Raw genomic sequence first — 17,557 nt, 5'->3', positions numbered from 1 at the left:
GCTCCCTCTGTGCAAAAATGAAGTTTATTTCCTACCTATGGGGACTTTTTACCACCTTGTACCATCTACACTTTTCCCAGAGCCTGATGAAGGGACTTTGATCCCGAAAGCCTGCAGAAAAGGACAATTTTCTTGCCATTTTCCAGTTGGTCTAATAAAAGGTATCATTTTGGAACCAAGAGTTCTAGTTTTTTGTATGTCTTTTAGTTAGTTAGTAACTCTCACAGTTTTTTGGTTAGTACAGGTTTTGGTTCCTGCTGCAGAAATTCTCCTTAGAAGAACATGAGAGATGGGCTCTTTTGTGCTGGGCAATGTATACAAAAAGGATTAGAGCCAATCTACATCCTTAACAGCTCACAGCCTACTGAAAACCTTCATAGTCCATTTGTGTAATGGGGGGGAAAGTTTGTGGTGTGGGAGCTGAAACTGAAGGGATGACTCAACATGCAGTAGGTGAGAACAGTTTTTAATTCTTGCTGAGCTGGGCAACGTTCAAATTGGTGACCCAGAGTACCATATTTCCCATAAGCAATAATGTTGCACCTTCCAAAATAAGACTTGTTCTTTAGAAAAATATGTATTAAATCAAGATCTGACCTTTTGGAAGCTGGCATAGGCAGGCAAAACTTTCCGCATACTGCTCTATCTCAAGCACCCTGGTGTTCAGGCATACCTATTGTTAAAAGACAAGTCTTTAAGCAAATGCAAATAATAAAAATGCCAGGTAAAATAAATATTAACTCATTCAAATTCATTTCCAAACGTAATGTTTTGTGATATAAAATCATTTGTTCATTATTCATTTTCAGCTCCCCAGCACAGTTTTCATCCACTTCCATTACAAGAATATCCCATGAGGAAGCACACTGCTACCTTCTGTGAGAACAAAGCCACATAAGAATGGGGGAGTTGCGGGGGAGACATTACCAGTGAATTACATAGATATCAGTGGAATAGCAAGTTCCCGGTATTTCTCTCCTGGGTTCCAGAAGCATTCAAGAAACAACATAGAAAATGTAACAAGGTCATGTGCTGAGCAACTTGGACCAAGTCTAACCAGGCTGTCTGAGTCTAACCAGCACAAGCCTTTATCCCCGAGGTGATTATCTTAGCAAACTCCAGCTGTGATCAGGCTGCTGAAGGATAAAATAGGTCAATGATGATTTTACACAATGTGAAACTTTGCTCATAGTAAGACTTGGTAAGAACAGAAATATCACCAACAGCCAACTAAAACTACACCTCACAGCCTTTGGAGTCTTGCACATTGACCTAGGCACATGGCACCAGCCAAGATAGCTGCTCTACCCTAAAGATAACAAAGGAAGAAACTTTTCACATCATGACACGGCCATCTGCAGCTGAGAACAAAATTGCCTTAGTTGCAACAGTTTGTGGGATCCAGCAGGACTACACCTAAACTGTCTCTGATGCCAATCCACTTGCCAGGCCTGTTTCCTTCAGGATCATCCCCATGTAAGTGATCCTTGCCTGCTCTAAAAATGTACAGCCATTCTAACTATGCCAGGTCCAGGCACTCTGCAACATTGTTATCAATGTTCTGCCCAACCACTATTTCCAGCTAGAATTGCTTGATTAGCTTGTTTTGTTGGGTTCTTTTTTATACTCTATTGGCCTGTCCATTTCATTTTGTTAACCTTACTGGGACAGCAGTGAATGAACTATAATTTGCCTTTCATCTCTGCCAGTCTTAAAGGCACAGCACTTTAGGAAACCATCTTGAACCATATTATTTCAAAAATGTTAAATTCAAAAACTTCTACCGAGGCAAAGCTGACTGAAGTGTAATTTTCTCTATCTCTGCTCTAGATATAATTGTCAAAGTACATGATATATATCTGGTTAGAAATTAATATTTCACTGTTATACTTCAGTATATCTGATGCTATTTAGAAAAAATAAGTTATTGCTGATATTTCCATATCTAGTTTTTTATTCCAAAGTCAATTGAAGTGAAAATCTGAGTGCTAAGATACTTAATAAATACAATAACTAATCTTGCAATGATTAACACTAGGAGAAAATGAACGTAGGATACACCCTAGAAGGCAATAAGAGCACTCTGGATAAGTAACTATCAACAGAAAACTGCTAGGTCATTAGATTTTACAAAGGACAAAGTGGAATGTGTGGAAAGATTAGAATAGGGAAAAACGCTATAAAAGCACAGAGATCTGACAAGAGAATGAGAAAAGAACAGAGTCTGGTGTTCTGCAGAAATGATTCAAATAAATCTCTGTGCTTTGGCAAAGGAAAAAAGGAAATAGAAAATGTACAATAGGATCCAGTAATTTCTCTTCCTTACTCTTTCAGTTGACATACATAATATCTAAGGTCATCTCTCATATCATCTTCCTTTTAAATGGAAACATTTTGCTTTTGTTTACATTGAGAATGTACAAGGAATGCCATTATAGCTTATTTACTTGGTGCTTTGATTTACATTATGTAGTTCTTTATAAAGAAAAGCAATACATTTCTAATTGGGAAAAGGGTTATATAGTGCTAATGACTATTATAGGTAGTGAAGACAGCTTTACAGGCTTATAAAAAGTAAAACAGTAGAGAACCCACTAAAAACTCCATGAAACTATGTCAATAAACTCATATTGTTGACAAAAATACAAAACTCCCCAGACATTAATTCCAAAGCATTCCATCTTTCTCTTTCTGTACCATATTTCTGAAAAGTCTATGAACAAAGTTTCCATCTTTCAACAGTATTAGGTTTCCTTAAAGTACCTCCAGCTGGGCTGGTAGAAACAAAATAATTTTGTTTTACAACTCAGACTATATTTAAAAAATTTCCATTCCATTGCAAAATTAAAATTTGCAAGATTAAATGCCAGAGCACAGTACATGGGCATTTCAACATGGTATATATAAAGCTTACTATATAAAGGTTCTCTACTCAAGGATTTTTGCAACTAAATTAAAGCAAACAGAGTTTCTCCTCCCAGAAAAAAACCCTCAAATTTGCCAAGATTAATAGACATTGCCCGTTTTCACAGTAAATGTGTAATAATATTTAGCATGCTATTAACTGAAATTACCAAGTTTATTAATGTTAGGAACATGTTATAGTAATTAATTGCAATTACGTTCATTACCATAAAGGTAAGACCACAAATAAATAGCATTTTATCTGAGCATTTCTAAAATGAACTCAAATGTTTAACTGATATGCTTTCCTTCATTATGTTGTCTTCTCTCTCTTTATAGCAAAGATTCTAAGACTATTAGCATCCATAACAATCCTAAACCAATTTAATTTCAACACTCTAAATATACATTGCCAAGCCTTATGTTACAATAAGGGTAGACTAGAAGGGTCCTGAAGATTGCCAATGCTGTTTGTTAGCCAAAATTCAGAACAAGGTGTTAGTATTCTTCCCAAAGAGGCACCATTAAAGCAAATGCAATTGTAGGTAATTGCCATGGTAATAAAATGGGTATGACTGTACTTCAAGTCCCCTTTCATTATGAATCCATTTGGCATCCATTCTAATTGCCAGTCTACCCTCACAAAGAATTTATTTGATGTTCCTGTAGATGTCATATGTGCCTTGTACTTTTATGGTACTTCTACTGTAATTCAACATTAATTATATTTCCCATTAATGTACTGTAAAATGCTGCCATATGAAATGCTTACGTTTTGCAAGTGAGAAAATTGAGCTCATTTCTGTCTGCTTTGATCCCATTTTACTTTTATTACATTTCAGTACCAGAATTCCCTTCCTTTTCAGTCAGGTTATTGATATCCTGAACACACAGAGGGGAGCCATCTTGCTCATAGAAAAGATACACTTTTGCTTCCTTTTTTAGGAACACCTCCTGATTTCTATCATTTCCAATTTCAATGTAATATATTTTCCTGCTTTATGATTGTTACCGAGCTCACAAAAGATAACTAGGCAGAAACAGGACTAATAGAGCAGTAGATGCTGGTCATTAGAGATGTGGAAATAGTAAATATCCACAACAGCAGACTACTGATGAATAATTTAAAAAGAACTCCACTCTTGCACACAGACCCCAGTGCCCTCCCCCTTAGTGCAGCATTTGCTCTGGGGTGCCTAGTGTATGTTTTTCCCTACCCACACTTGCCTTAGGAACACAGGATAAAAGAAAAAACCTTTAAAAACCCAACAGCTTCAAGTTTTTGATCTTTCTGTGAATAGTAGACAGCTTTCCCTTATGAAGTAAACATGGCTGATATAGACTAAGAAAATTAAAAGGGGGATAGTCCAGGAAGGAAAAAAAACAAAACAAACTTTTGGGGAAGTTGATAAAGAAATAGCAGGACTTTTTCTAGTTGAGGCTCAAGTGCCTTAGCTATTCATCTATCCCTAAAATACTTTAGAGAGGAGCCTGCCTAACTTGGAACCCTGGGGGGTCTCTTGTACTCATTGACAGTATTTGATTCACTAGCAAGGAGGAATATCTCCTGTCATCCGGTGTTTTCTGAATGCTGGGCACTTGAATTAAAGCCTTGCATCATTTGTGTGGTCAGGGGGCTTCAAGTCCAAATGCATTCCTTTCATTGTAGCAGAAGCAAACTCTTTTTCTGGCAGGCCATTTACCACCATCATGACAATTACTTCTCTAAAAGAAGCCAACAGACAGTATAAAGTGAAGAGGGAAACAAAGGAAAGAAGCAGGCAGCAAGAACATAGAAGTAAGCGCCACATCCTGGTGCAGCCAAACTTATTCCATCTGCACAGCTGTCCTCCATTGAAACTGGAATCAAACCTATGAACAGCAAAGGAGTGGGCCAACTTCTGGGAAAGGAGAGACCTATTCTCACTGTATTTTATACCAACACCAAACAAGTCCCCCATTGGGCATTAAAGCTGTGCGAAGCTTCAATCGCTGATTCGATTCGGTGGAGATTCGGCCCAATTCAACGGCCGAACCTCCGAAACCAAATTGAATCAGGAGACCCTTTAGTCTCTCCAAATGAAATCGGAACCCTTCTAATCAATTCAAAGACATTCGATGATTTGGACATAGACACAGCTTTATATGTTTTTTCTATATACCTCAAGGTACCAAGTGGCTCATAAGCACTGAGATGGTGGGGCAGATGGAGCATCCCATGGGAGCTGGGGGGGGCCAGCACACTCAGTGATGGACCTGGAAGTAGACCAGAAGCAGAGTATGTGGGGGACCCCCACCCCTCAGCTCAGCGACTAGTGCCTCCTGGGTCTGGGGGTGGAACCCAGGGTCACCCTGTGGCTGATCGCTGAGCCAGGGGGGGCATGGTGGTCCCCTGCGCACTCAGCCATGGACCCAGAAGTGTACCAGAAGTACTTTTGTAGGACACTCAATCCACCCCACCATCTCAGCATTCATGAGCTGTGCCTGATACCTCGAGGTATGTAGAAAAATATTTAAAGCATGTCTATGGCTGAACTGCTGATTCCCGAATCAAAATCGAATCTTCAGATTTGGATTCAGCCTAATCGAATTGGGACAGTGATCCAAATCGACAAATTGAATCACTGTCGCCCGAATCAGGCCGAATCCGAATCTGAATCAAATACAGTCCACTTTGCACACCCCTATTAGGCATGACCTTGACAGAGAAGTATGGGGTCAAGCTGGACAGACTTAAGATCTGGATACAGACGCTTCAAAACACTTCACAAGATGAACATCTTAGGCAGCCCCCATGTGAAAGCAGGGTCCAGCAAACAGCACAGTCTTTAATCAAAAGCTGCAATCTTTACAAATGCTCAGACAAGGCAGATAGAATCCATACATTGAGTGCTGATACTAAACAGTGGCTCATAGATCTGGAAGTTGATATCTGATGCCATACAAAAGAGGAGAGAGAAAGAGCTATCCTCCTCCTCTCTCACAGGGGTGATGGGGAGAACAGCAAAGTGAGTCAATACCCGAGATCTGATGACATGTGTTCTTTCTCCAGAAACAGTGCTAGTTAATTAGAAAGGTGTGTACAGCTGTTTAATTTACACCATGTTCAAGGAGCATTAGATTAAGTATATAGAGATATTATAGGTTTAGATTACATACAACCCAAGTAAGTAACTGGAAAATGTGGCAAGATGGGAAGGCTGTAAATGGACTAGGCCATAAGTCTGATTGCTGTTTCCTGACTGAAGACAAACACAGCTAACTACTACTCTCTACTTCAAGAAGGAAAGCTGAAAGGCATGTCTTCAAAAGTTATTAGTTATTTTGGATGCCTCAGTTGTGCCCACCTTGAGACATCTCACACAAAATGAAGAGTAAGCTATCGTGATCCAAGGTCACTTTACTCCTGAGGGAGAGGATTCACACAGATGTTTATTATGCATTTGGTTTTGCTTCTTTAGCTGATTTACCTCAAAGACAGTCCAAGGACCAGGAAAAAATCAAACACTTAAGCAAGGACAAAGATGGAAAGAAAGAAGAGATTTAGAGAAGAAAAAAGGTGAAAAGGGACATAGAACACCTAAAGGGGGTGTGGTCAGAGCTCCTGGGACTTGATTTTGCTCTGCTTTTTAAGTAAAGCATGAGGGCCATACACTAGGGAATAATAAGGAACCTCCAGAACCAGAAAAGCATGAGCTGTCACATCTTGAACTAGAAAGCTAAGGGCTGGCTAGAAGAAAACATAACTTTTGTAGTAAACATTTTTATTGCAGAAATGTATTTATTTTTTTCAATTTTAAAGAAGAAAAATAGTGAGGAAGATGCATGAATTTTTAGTTAAGCCTTTAAGCATCCCACGTTACAATGTAATTGTCAAAAGTCCCTCAATATGAGGATGACAGCCTTCTAGTAAATAGAGAAGTCATGAGTGAATCCAGAGATGACTGAGGAAGCCAATCTGAGATCCACATGTCCGACTGCAGAAATGGCAAATAGTTCTTGGAGGAAGGAGTAGATCTTTGTGATGCTGGGTCACAGCTCTTTCCCTTTGTCTCTTTTATCTATCCAGCTCCATGATGAGGCAAGTTTGCTCAAAATGATCAGTGCCTTGTTACACATCACAGTGCCATTGGGAATGATTCAGTACCTGAGTCTCCCTAGTATTGATGTAAATATTGCATTTTTTCAGGTTGGCCTTATAGGTGTCCTTGAACCTCTTCTTTTGCCTACCTCTAGAGTGAGTTGGGAATACAGGACCTGTCTTGGGAAATGGTTGTCAGGCATCCTTATGACATTTCCTGTCCAATTGAACTGGTGCCATATAATCATGGCTTCAATACTGGTGGTGTTTGCTTGAGTCAAAGCAGGTGTTCATTCTTCTGTCTTTCAAATGATATGGAGGATTTTACAAATATATTGCTGATGTTAACATTCCAAAGCTTTCAGTTGTTTCTGATAGGTCATCCAAGTTACACACCCATTCAACAGCATATGGATGATAATAGTGTGGTACATGAGAAGTGTGGTTTGTGTCTTGATGCCAGGATAATTGAAGACATGATTTTGGAGACATCAATAATAACAAGATCAGGATCTAAATCTGCAATATTTCATATGATGAAACTTACGTAGTAGCAGCAAACTGGGGAAATCTGTGTGAGAGAAATCAATAACGGTTAACACATAAGAGCTATTTAAGAGAAGTTTTCCAAAAGTCTTCCATGTGTTTATTGCAGATGCTTATAGTGCTATCTATAGATAGGGAAAGATCAAATGTAATTTCTTAAGGAATTTCATGGTACTAACTGTCAGTGATCTAACTCTGTATAATACTTTTTTCCTGTAAACATGTGAAGACTGAAGACTTACTTGTCCTCCAGTAGAGAATTAGGCTAGACTGCAGGTAAAGTTTAATACTGAAGCATAACATAGCACTGTTCCTCACACCCAAATGCTGTTCCATTGTACAAAGTTGCATGCTACACCACTGTAAATTTCTTTACTGTAAGTAGGACCTTTCAGTACAACTTCTCCATGGAACTGCCACTGTGGAAAGAATGGGATTTGTAGCAGGGAATGGCACTATTGAGTAAGTGATATATATAACCGCCTTTTCTCTGCATCTCAGCTTGATTATTTTCTGAGGCACAAGTAAGAGTTCTAACCTTTGGGGACTTTTATAGAAGTGTTATATACAGTTAACCTCAAGACTTCTGTATAAAAGCTTGATAAGTAACTGGTTATAATTTCCAGTCAAGTCTCAAAGAATAGTGTGGCAGTGCACCTTTGGTTGCCTGCCACTTGAAGGCTGAGATCTGGCATCCAGCAGGTGCAAGCCAGCCCTGATTAGGTGGCCATGTTAGGTCCAGGCCCACAGGGCTGAGCCACCAGTTTGCTGCAACCAGCCGGGGAGCAACAACACCTGGCTGAGCTGCTGCTGCTCACACAACATTATGAGGTAAGGGAGGAACTACTGGGGTGGCAGGAGGTTCCTGGGAGCCCAGGAGGTTCCCATGTCCCTAGGGAAAGGCTTTGGGCCAAGTAGGAGCAAGGCCAAGCCTAGGCATGGGGCTAACAGCTTGCAGGCCTACACAGGAGCCAGGTAAGCCCCTGATTTAGAACAGGCAGGGGTGAGGCCTGGGGCTCAGGTGAGCCCAGCTGAGAGGGAGTGGGCGAGCAGCGCAAAAGCCTAGGCAAAACCCTCGAATGGTCATTGCTGGGGCCAGGACCAAAATGGGCAAAAGGTCTAGAGTGTCTACCATGAGGGATGTCCAGAGCCAGGGGCCTGGGGTTCCAACTGGCCTGGAGGTAGGCCAGGACCTGTGTGGCCAAAGGTCCCAGAGGGGAGCCACACCCAAGAAGGAAAGAAGTCTAGGGAGATGACAGCCCTGCATGATGGTGGGGATTGAGTCCGCCTGATTAGAAGGGGTCCAGACAGTTGGGCCGGTGAGAGCCATCCAGAAGCAGCCCCTGAACATCTAGCCCAGTAGGTGATAAGACCAAGGCAGGTAAGCCTTCATTGGTCCTGAGTAAGACAAAAAACTGCCCTCTGCTGGGGTTGGGTGGTCTCGTGGAGCTGTCTGTGATGGGACACTCCCCCAGAAGTGCCAGGCCAGTTACCTCCCAAGTGAAAGGCAAGGAGGAGCACCTCAAAACCCCAGCCCCCACATCCTGGTGGGTTACCCACAACCAGGGATGGGCATGGGGGCCATGTACACCTTCAGGCACCTGAGTCCCACAGGGGTATAAGACCCTGGAGGCCACAGAGCAGAGAGGCAAGGGTTGAAGCCCTAGAGAGAAGGCAAGTGTGTTGAGGCCCCAGAGAGATGGGGACAAGTACTGAAGCCCAGGTAAGTCTTCGGGTGCCTGAGGCCACAACTGGGCCTAAGGCCAAGTGAGGCAGCATAAAGGGAACCACAAGTAGAAGGGGCAAGTCACTGGCCCCAATTAGGGAACTGGTAGGTTGTGTTACCTGGTGAGAGGCTAGGGTCAGAGTCAGCCCAGTGTTTGGTGAATTGCCTGATAACTGTGCAGATGATAGTCACAAGAGAAGCCCAAAAGGCTGCACCAGGGCCAGGCAAGGAGTGCAGTGATAAGCCTGAAGGCCTACAGGAACCAGTCAAGGGAGCAGGGCAAAGTGAATGTGGCCCAGTGAGGGGCAGTGCACAAAAGGCATGGTGAGAGACAGCAGAGTGCAAAGGCCCCAGTGAGAGGGGGACGGTATGAGTGTGAACCCAAATGAGGTGGTGGTGAGAGGCAAAACAGTGGACCGAGTTTGGCCTGGCTGTAATAATAACTGGATGCCAACTATGAGGCATGGACCATGATGTAGGGGTGGTACAGAGCCATGGATAGCGCCCCCTGGCATTGGGACAGTAAAATTGGCAGCCTCCTGCAATTTCACACCAAGTTTTGGGAACAACAAAGTCATGGCGTGTGAGCCTAGACAGACTGCCCTACTTGGACAGATGGTCAGGTTAACGTAAGATCCCAGCCCTGAGATGGCCCCCTGTCACAAATATATATATACAGGTTCTTAATAAAACATTTACTATACATAGAAAATCTTACAAATAGTATAAAACAGAGTTCACAGCAGTTGGAATCCCATAAATAACTTCCAAACAAAAATGATGAATAAATTGACCAGTTGAGGGTATTCTAAGTCAGGCTTCTGAGTCTATAGCCCACTTTCTAGCCTGGGTCCGCCTTCTTGACCCTACTACGGGGCAACCCACCTGGTTGTGGGAGCTGGGGTTATTAAGGCACCCTGACCCACCTTTCACCAGGGTGGTAACTGGCCTGGTATTTCCTGGGGACTCCCACACTACCCAGCCACCTACTCCTAGCAGGGTGCAGTTTTAGGTCATGCCCAGGACTAGGAGCCTCCAAACCACCCCCTACAGGTCCTGCTTTTACCTCCTGGATATTGCATGCAGCCTTGCAGCCAGGCAATGTTTCTGCCTCTCCTGCCAGCAGCAAACTGCTCTCCTTATACAGGCAGCCAGAAATCTAAAATGGTCACCACAATCAAGCACCTGCTGGCTGATTGGCTCAGCCCTTAAAGTGGCAGGCACCAATAGTGCCCTGCCACACCAAAATATATAGTATGTATCACCTGGACTCCTTAGAGCTTAAGAAGAATGGCAGTATCTCAGTCCCTTACAAATACTTCAGAATGCTAGCAGTAAACTAAGTGTGGGGTCTCCACAGCTCTTGGGTTATTGCCGATTCATCCTTTGTTGTTGGTAAAACAACTACAGCCAATATCTAGAATAGTATTGCTATTGGGACTCAACTGGATTGGGACTTATGCCTGGATCAGTCTAGAGTCCACAGGGCTGCATGTAACTCCTATACTTATAACCTTCTCCCCACAACGATAAGAATTTCCTATTAGAAACTGCTCCTCAGCATCACCAACAACTGCCACACCCTCTATCTGAATGTTTCTGAACTATTATAGCTGAGTTGCCCTGAGTTGTCCTCTACAGCTGTGCAGAGACACAGGCTGCTTGCAGATATTAATTTATCTGCACAACTAGGATCTAACAAATTTTATGCTAGATCCCCAAAACTGCATGTCTCACCCCGGCACACATGCCTGGCAAAATACATGATTTTTGGGATCCAGCATAAAGCTAATTGGATCCAAACTACATGACAACTGCCAGGGTTTTTAAAACTCCCCAAGCACTGGGACCCATGTAAAATACAGGTCTCCTCTCCATTGCCTATTCTTCCTTTCTATGGGCCAAATGCTTCACTGTAAAGTATGTAGGTTATGGATTCATGCTTCTTAAGTTTCTGCAATTTTTATACCTGAAATGAAAGCAAACCAGTGATAGAAAATTTATACTACATATCTGACATAAGAGAATACAGGCAATATTTCTGAATTTATGATTTATGTCCTCATGGAATCACTACTTACAATGCTGTGCAGAAAAAGAAGTTCTCTCATAGTGTACATGATACTGCAAAAGGATTGAGAGATACACAGTCACGCTACCTCCATATCAAAGCATTTGCTTGACAGTTTGTCGGGCTCAGGCATAGATTCTAATGTCAGGTTTAGATAAAAATGAAAAAATACATGATCACTGATACAAGATACAATGCAGATAAAGACCTTTTTTATTTTATCTTGATATTACGTTTCTCAGTTATTTTGTTCATAATCAAAACAACATTACTGGAATTTGACATCAGGATTTGGTGGCAGAAATCCTAGAGATGTTATTGCTTGCCCTGCATTACCTTTAATAGCATTCTAAGAAGCACTGCCCCTAGAGATGTGCTACGAGTCCTGACATTTAAAATCAGGGATCTGACATTTGGGTTTCCTCATATTCAGAAATAGCTTAATAATAGCCCAAAATAAATGTTTTTTTCTCCTAGTGCATGTGTGTGTGTGTCTGTAAGCAGGGGGGACAGGGGAGAGTAGGGGAGAGAGTCTATATCCTTCTATATGCTTTCTTTTTTTAAACAACTCTGCCTTTCTCAGAGCAGAGTATTTTTCTGAGTCACAATATTCATTGTTGTTTGAAATTCAACAATGGCAAGTTCACATTCAGGGTCTAGCTTGTGTCAGTAGGAAGTTATGATAACCCTTGCTATGACAAACATCACTAGAGTCACACTAATTGGTGGACATTCAATATATATATTTACTATGAACAGAGATATCTGGAAGACCAAAGGGTGAGACAGGCCGCTGAGATGTTTTAGAGTCCTGCACAGTGTGTTTTAAACAAATATTCACCATCAAGTTCGTCAGTTCCGGAGTTCCACCTTTATTTAGCATTCAATAAAGATCATTCTTATGTGAAAATCTCACGAGGCTTTACAGAATCGGTATGCGTTATCATCCTCATTTTGTACATAGGAAATTCAGGCACAAAAATGTTCCATGATATGTGTAAAAAATACCACCAAGGAAGTCAGCAGCAGAGCCGGAACAGAATTCTGCTCTCTTGACTCTAGCTGTTCTCCTGTTTGCTAGTTTATGTTGCCTTCCTTGACATTGTTTCTAGATATACCAGTGCCACTGCTTATTATTCTTATTTAACATTTGTATTTTATATGCAATTTAGGAAAAGATAAATAACATTAAAATTCAATTGAAGCAGATTTGCTGAAGAGGGAAGAACAATACACTTAATTAGCAATGGCACAGTAGTCTGTAACATTAGTTTCTAGATAGGAGTTGAGAGAGGGAGTCTAGAGAGCTTCATATTTATGTACCCCCTGCAGAAAGCTCAGCTGTTCAGATTTCCCCTTCCTTGCATACACAAATGATCCTGCTAAGAAATAACAGAAGTTGTACAAAGTCTTGAAAGAGGCAGACAATTTATGTTGAGTTCCATAGATGCTCAGCTCTTCTTGTTTCTCTGCTATGTCATATGCACTTTTAAAAATGCTGCCCAAATGGAAACAATGAGGATCAGAAATAATAACTAGGGATAATGTGAATGAATATGTATTATTATGCTTGCATTTTTTCCCCCACAGTTTGAACTATAATGCTCATGTAAGAAAAATAAGTACAAAAACAAACACTTCAAATCAGTAATGGACATTGTATAATTTGCCATGAGTGTCTACTTTTTCCAAGAAAACATACTAATTATTATTAATCACAGCTAGGAGCATGTATTTTTAAAAATGTATCCCTATCACATTTTAATGACTAGATTGTGCACTGGCCCTAAGCAGCCATACAAAGAAGGGCCTAGCAGATTCCAGTTTTAAGTACCTTAGGCAAAGCAAACAGTATACACTTGATATTTCCTCCCTAACCCTTTGTTTATTGTCCCCACTGCCTAACAAAGTTCTGGCTCTGCCATCCTGGGTCACATGTTCAACTAAACACCTACTAAGTGCAGTTAAAATGGCAGCATAAGCACATTCAAGCAGCTTAGCATGAGCTGAGTGCCCTCATGGCATTACAAAGTTGGTCCTTTTCAGGCAAGGGTTACCTCCTAACATGTGCTAATCTGGTCGCTATGGGTGCTTATACATGAGTGGTGAGGCTGCTCTGGCACACTGTAATTACAGTGCATCGGAGCAGACTCGATTAATTGGAGTGCGGTAATTACCACGCTCCAGCAGAATCCAGCATCTCATGTACCAATGTCCCCATGCTGAAAAATGGCAGTGGGGGAGCTTTAACTAAAGTTCATTTGACAAGTTTTACTTAAAGTGCCCCCACCACCATTTTTCAGCATGGGGACACTGATACACAACAAGCTCTGGGTGCTTTAATTAAAGCGGCTTTCAGAGCCACTCTAATTAAAGGTTTCCCCCCCACACACACAGAGCACATGTATAAATGACCTATGTTCCAATTATTTGCAACTGCTTCAAGTGAATGTGTGACAAAGGCCCCTCATGCAAGAGGGAAAAGAGTACTCAGGCCATTGGTACACACATGTTAGCATGCACGTTGTATATGAAAGGAAGGCAGGAGCTGAAATGCTAGTGTTGGGGGTGTAACCCAGATGGTACTCCAAGAGGTACCCCCTCTCCAAATGAAGGGATCAAAGCAGGTGCACAAGCACTATGGGAGGTGTAGGGACTCTCCTCCCCCTATAGAGCAGAGCCAGACCACCAATGGAGCCTTAACCATATACCTTTTAATGAGAGAACAGTACTGGGAACATAACAGGCATAAACCAGGGGGGTATAGGGACACTACAATGCCCCGAGGGGCAGGATTCAACAAAGGTTAGACACTTACAATCATTGACAAAAGACAGGGTTAACAAAATGTAAAACACAAACAGCAGAGCAAACAATACTGGTTGAGGAAATATAAAAGGCACAAAATATAAAATGTCAAATGACAAGGAAATATAGGGCCTAGGTACCTGGAGCGGGGGAAAGAGGGAAAACACAATGATCCCTTTCCACTGCAACAAGGATTTCTCCCTATTACTTCACCCACCCCAAGTCACCCCAGCTGGAACTTGAACTTGGATCTCCCATGTAATAGGCAAAAACCTCTACCACACAGTCACCAGTGCTGGTAGTATTCCAAGCTGCTCAGATCCTTGCTGGAGTAGGGAAGCCTCTCCTGCTGGCCACAGCCTCTGGTAGGGGATCCTGGAGCCCAGCAGGAAGCCTCTCCTGCCAGCCACATGCCGTGCTGCTGAGGGTCCAACTGCTGCTTGCAGGTCCTGCTCCTTCAGGTGCTTCTGGGGCAACTGCAACTGCTCCCGCCCCGCTGGCCCAGCTCTTGCCACCTCTTTGAAGCTCCTTCCTTGTGGTCCCTCACTGGTCTCCCCTGAGTCAGCCACGCTGCCCCTTTTATCCCCCTCCAGGTGACCCAAGGGGGCAACCAGGGGACATGGAGAGTGAGTCTCTGGGGCCTGATTGGTGAGGAAAGGGAATCCCAAGTCCTCCAATCATCTTTTCCCCTTCAAAACCCCTGGGCCAAATCATTACCAGATTGGTGAGGAAAGGGAATCCCAAGTCCTCTAATCATCTTTTGCCCTTTCAAAACCCCTGGGCTAAGTCACTGCCAGCTAGCCTGTCACAGGGGATAGATATATAAAAAGGACTGGGGCACCTAAAGTAGGACTTAGGCATGATTTAGATGCCAAAGCATCAAACTCCTGCCTTAAGCTACTGCTTAACACTGAAGGACCCTAAAGTCCTCCGGTGCTTAATTTTTCATTATTAAAGTTCTGCAGACACTACCAATTCTGCTTCTGCACATGTCCAGAAGGGCTCCAGCTTCGACTGTGTTCAGCAGCTCAGTACCTAGTTCCCATCTAAGCCCTTTCAGGAATCACAAACTAGGCTTTCTGCCACCTATGCTGCCTGATGGGGTGCAATCCTATAAGTACTCACACATTTTGGGCTAGGTTGGCTTAGGTAGGCTATTTTGTCTATTTTAATGTAACTATTCAATGTAAAACACTTAAATGGCCTTTAAAACAGGAACTGGAACTGCAGTGAGTGTTTGGACCAGTCATGCTGACACCCTCCCCCTCTTTCTGGCCAGAAAAATATTGAATGCTTTTGTGCAAAGTGAAAGAGCTTCATCACAAAGGGTGGAGAACATCTCTAGTTGGGGATTAAACTTCTGTCCTACCAGATAAGAAATATCATTTTGAAACCTCTCAGACAGAAGTCAGATTTTAACCTGGGTCTTCTAGCTGGAGGCCAAATGCTCTAATGAATGCGCTTTGGGATAAATAAGCACGACCCCCCCCTCCCCTTTTCAAAGAATGAATTACTCCTTGTAACATTTTTTGAAGGAAAAAGTATGAGCGCCTAGCTCCATGAATGGGTTTATTGCTATGGATCCCAAGTGGAGGAAGATGCCTCTTCATACCACTGCAAAGAGAACTGTACCCCAGAAAGGAACAGGATTTAATCACATATTAAGACCTCTATCATTCCCTATTGGCTAGCTTAGGTGGCTTCCCACCCACCATGCTAGATTTTCAGGATTCTACTTTGAAAGTGCCTGACTCATCTCTTCCCACATGGAGATTCATTGCATATGGAACCTAAGCACCCAACTCAGAGCTATGGATTTCATGCAGGTGGGCCGATAATTAAAAAGCTAGGGGTTTCAGTGCTAGGCATCACACACGCATAAGTCCTTCTGCAGATCAGGACCTAAAGGGCATCTTTACACATGCTCTGGGGGTGAGAAAAGGCATCTTCAAGTACAGAAACACTTGCTGAGAAATCCTTATCCAATGTCCGGCCACCATTCTCCTCTCATTAACACAGCTCCTGCATGAGAGTTGTTATAAGAAGAGATAATAGAAGTTCCACATTTTTATCTATTCTTCAACTCATAGCATTATTTCATTGTTGCTGCAACCATCATGTTTCAGTGGTGACACAACTAAAGTTGGACCAGAGCACTGGATCCAAACAATACTGTTTTGAGGGGAAGTTCACATCTGTTTGGAAGCTCCGAAAATCAGAGTCCTATGCTACCACAGCTAGACTGGTAGCTCATTTAAAGCCAGCTCAGGTATCTACACCATGCTGAATCACAAACATACCAAGCTCAGCACTTTATCTTTTCTAGGCTTGTTCATACAGAAGGATGGTAGCCACATCAGGAAGCCACAAAAATATGACTGATGTATAACAAACAATAGTGGGGTGGTACATGAAATGTAGGATACATAGTGGGAAACAGAAGAACACAGGAGGAAAATAGAATTGTACCCCAGGCTAACTGTATGGAAATGTGTGTCAACATGCAAAATCTTCATAAAAAAAAGAGTTTTGTATTCTGTCTGGGTGACTTGAATAACCATCTTCTCTGATTATTCTGCAGAGATGGAGGCTTTTTTTGTATTATTTTTTCTTCTTGTGAGGAAGGATAAAAAGTTTAGCTTCTTCAAAATGGTAACAACAAAATCTGAGACCTCTGTGACAATACAATGAAGCACCATTAAATGAATACATACACATTTTCCAAAAAAAAATCTCTAGCACGTTATTTGCAGCTTTGTCAAATCCTATGTAATGAAGAGCACTCAATCAGAGACAAATGGAAAACACTTTTAAGAAACTATTGTTGCCAGTCCTGACTGAAGTGAAAACAGTATCATTAAACAATCCAACAGAAAAATATCTAGCAGCAATCAAACATCTTTTCAATAACCTAAATGCAAAGCTATTCAGAAGAATGAAAGTAGCTGACACCTCCCCATCACTGGCCTTTGACTCATCTGACTAAATGAGTCATGATCAAACAAATCCACATGTTCACAATGCTCTTTTATAAGCCTCTTACCATACTATAGAGATTACAGAATACTACGAGGCAAAGCATTTATTTGTGGTGTCCCACCATTTTTTTCAAATCACGGCACTAAATGTTTGTAGCAACCCCCTGCAAATTCCATTTTCTGTCCTGTACCACCTTCTATGTCTCTAAGGGTAGGTCCAGCAGCTACAGGTTTCTACATCACCATAAGTTGTATAAGATAAGTAAAGAGTTTTCAAATTAAATAAATGCAAATAATCACTTCTCTATCCTCAAGCATCTTCCTTTGCATCCATAACCTGCCTTTTTTTTTGTCAGTAGGTACCATCTAGGCCTGTGATTCACAACTAGGATGCCAGGGTACCCTGGGGTGCTGCCAGATCCTTTGGCAGGTGCCCTGAAGTG

This window comes from Alligator mississippiensis, chromosome 1, assembly GCF_030867095.1.
Source record: "Alligator mississippiensis isolate rAllMis1 chromosome 1, rAllMis1, whole genome shotgun sequence".
Lineage (NCBI taxonomy): Eukaryota > Metazoa > Chordata > Crocodylia > Alligatoridae > Alligator > Alligator mississippiensis.
The sequence above is the reverse complement of the archived record's forward strand: the minus strand, read 5'-3'. Positions refer to the sequence as shown.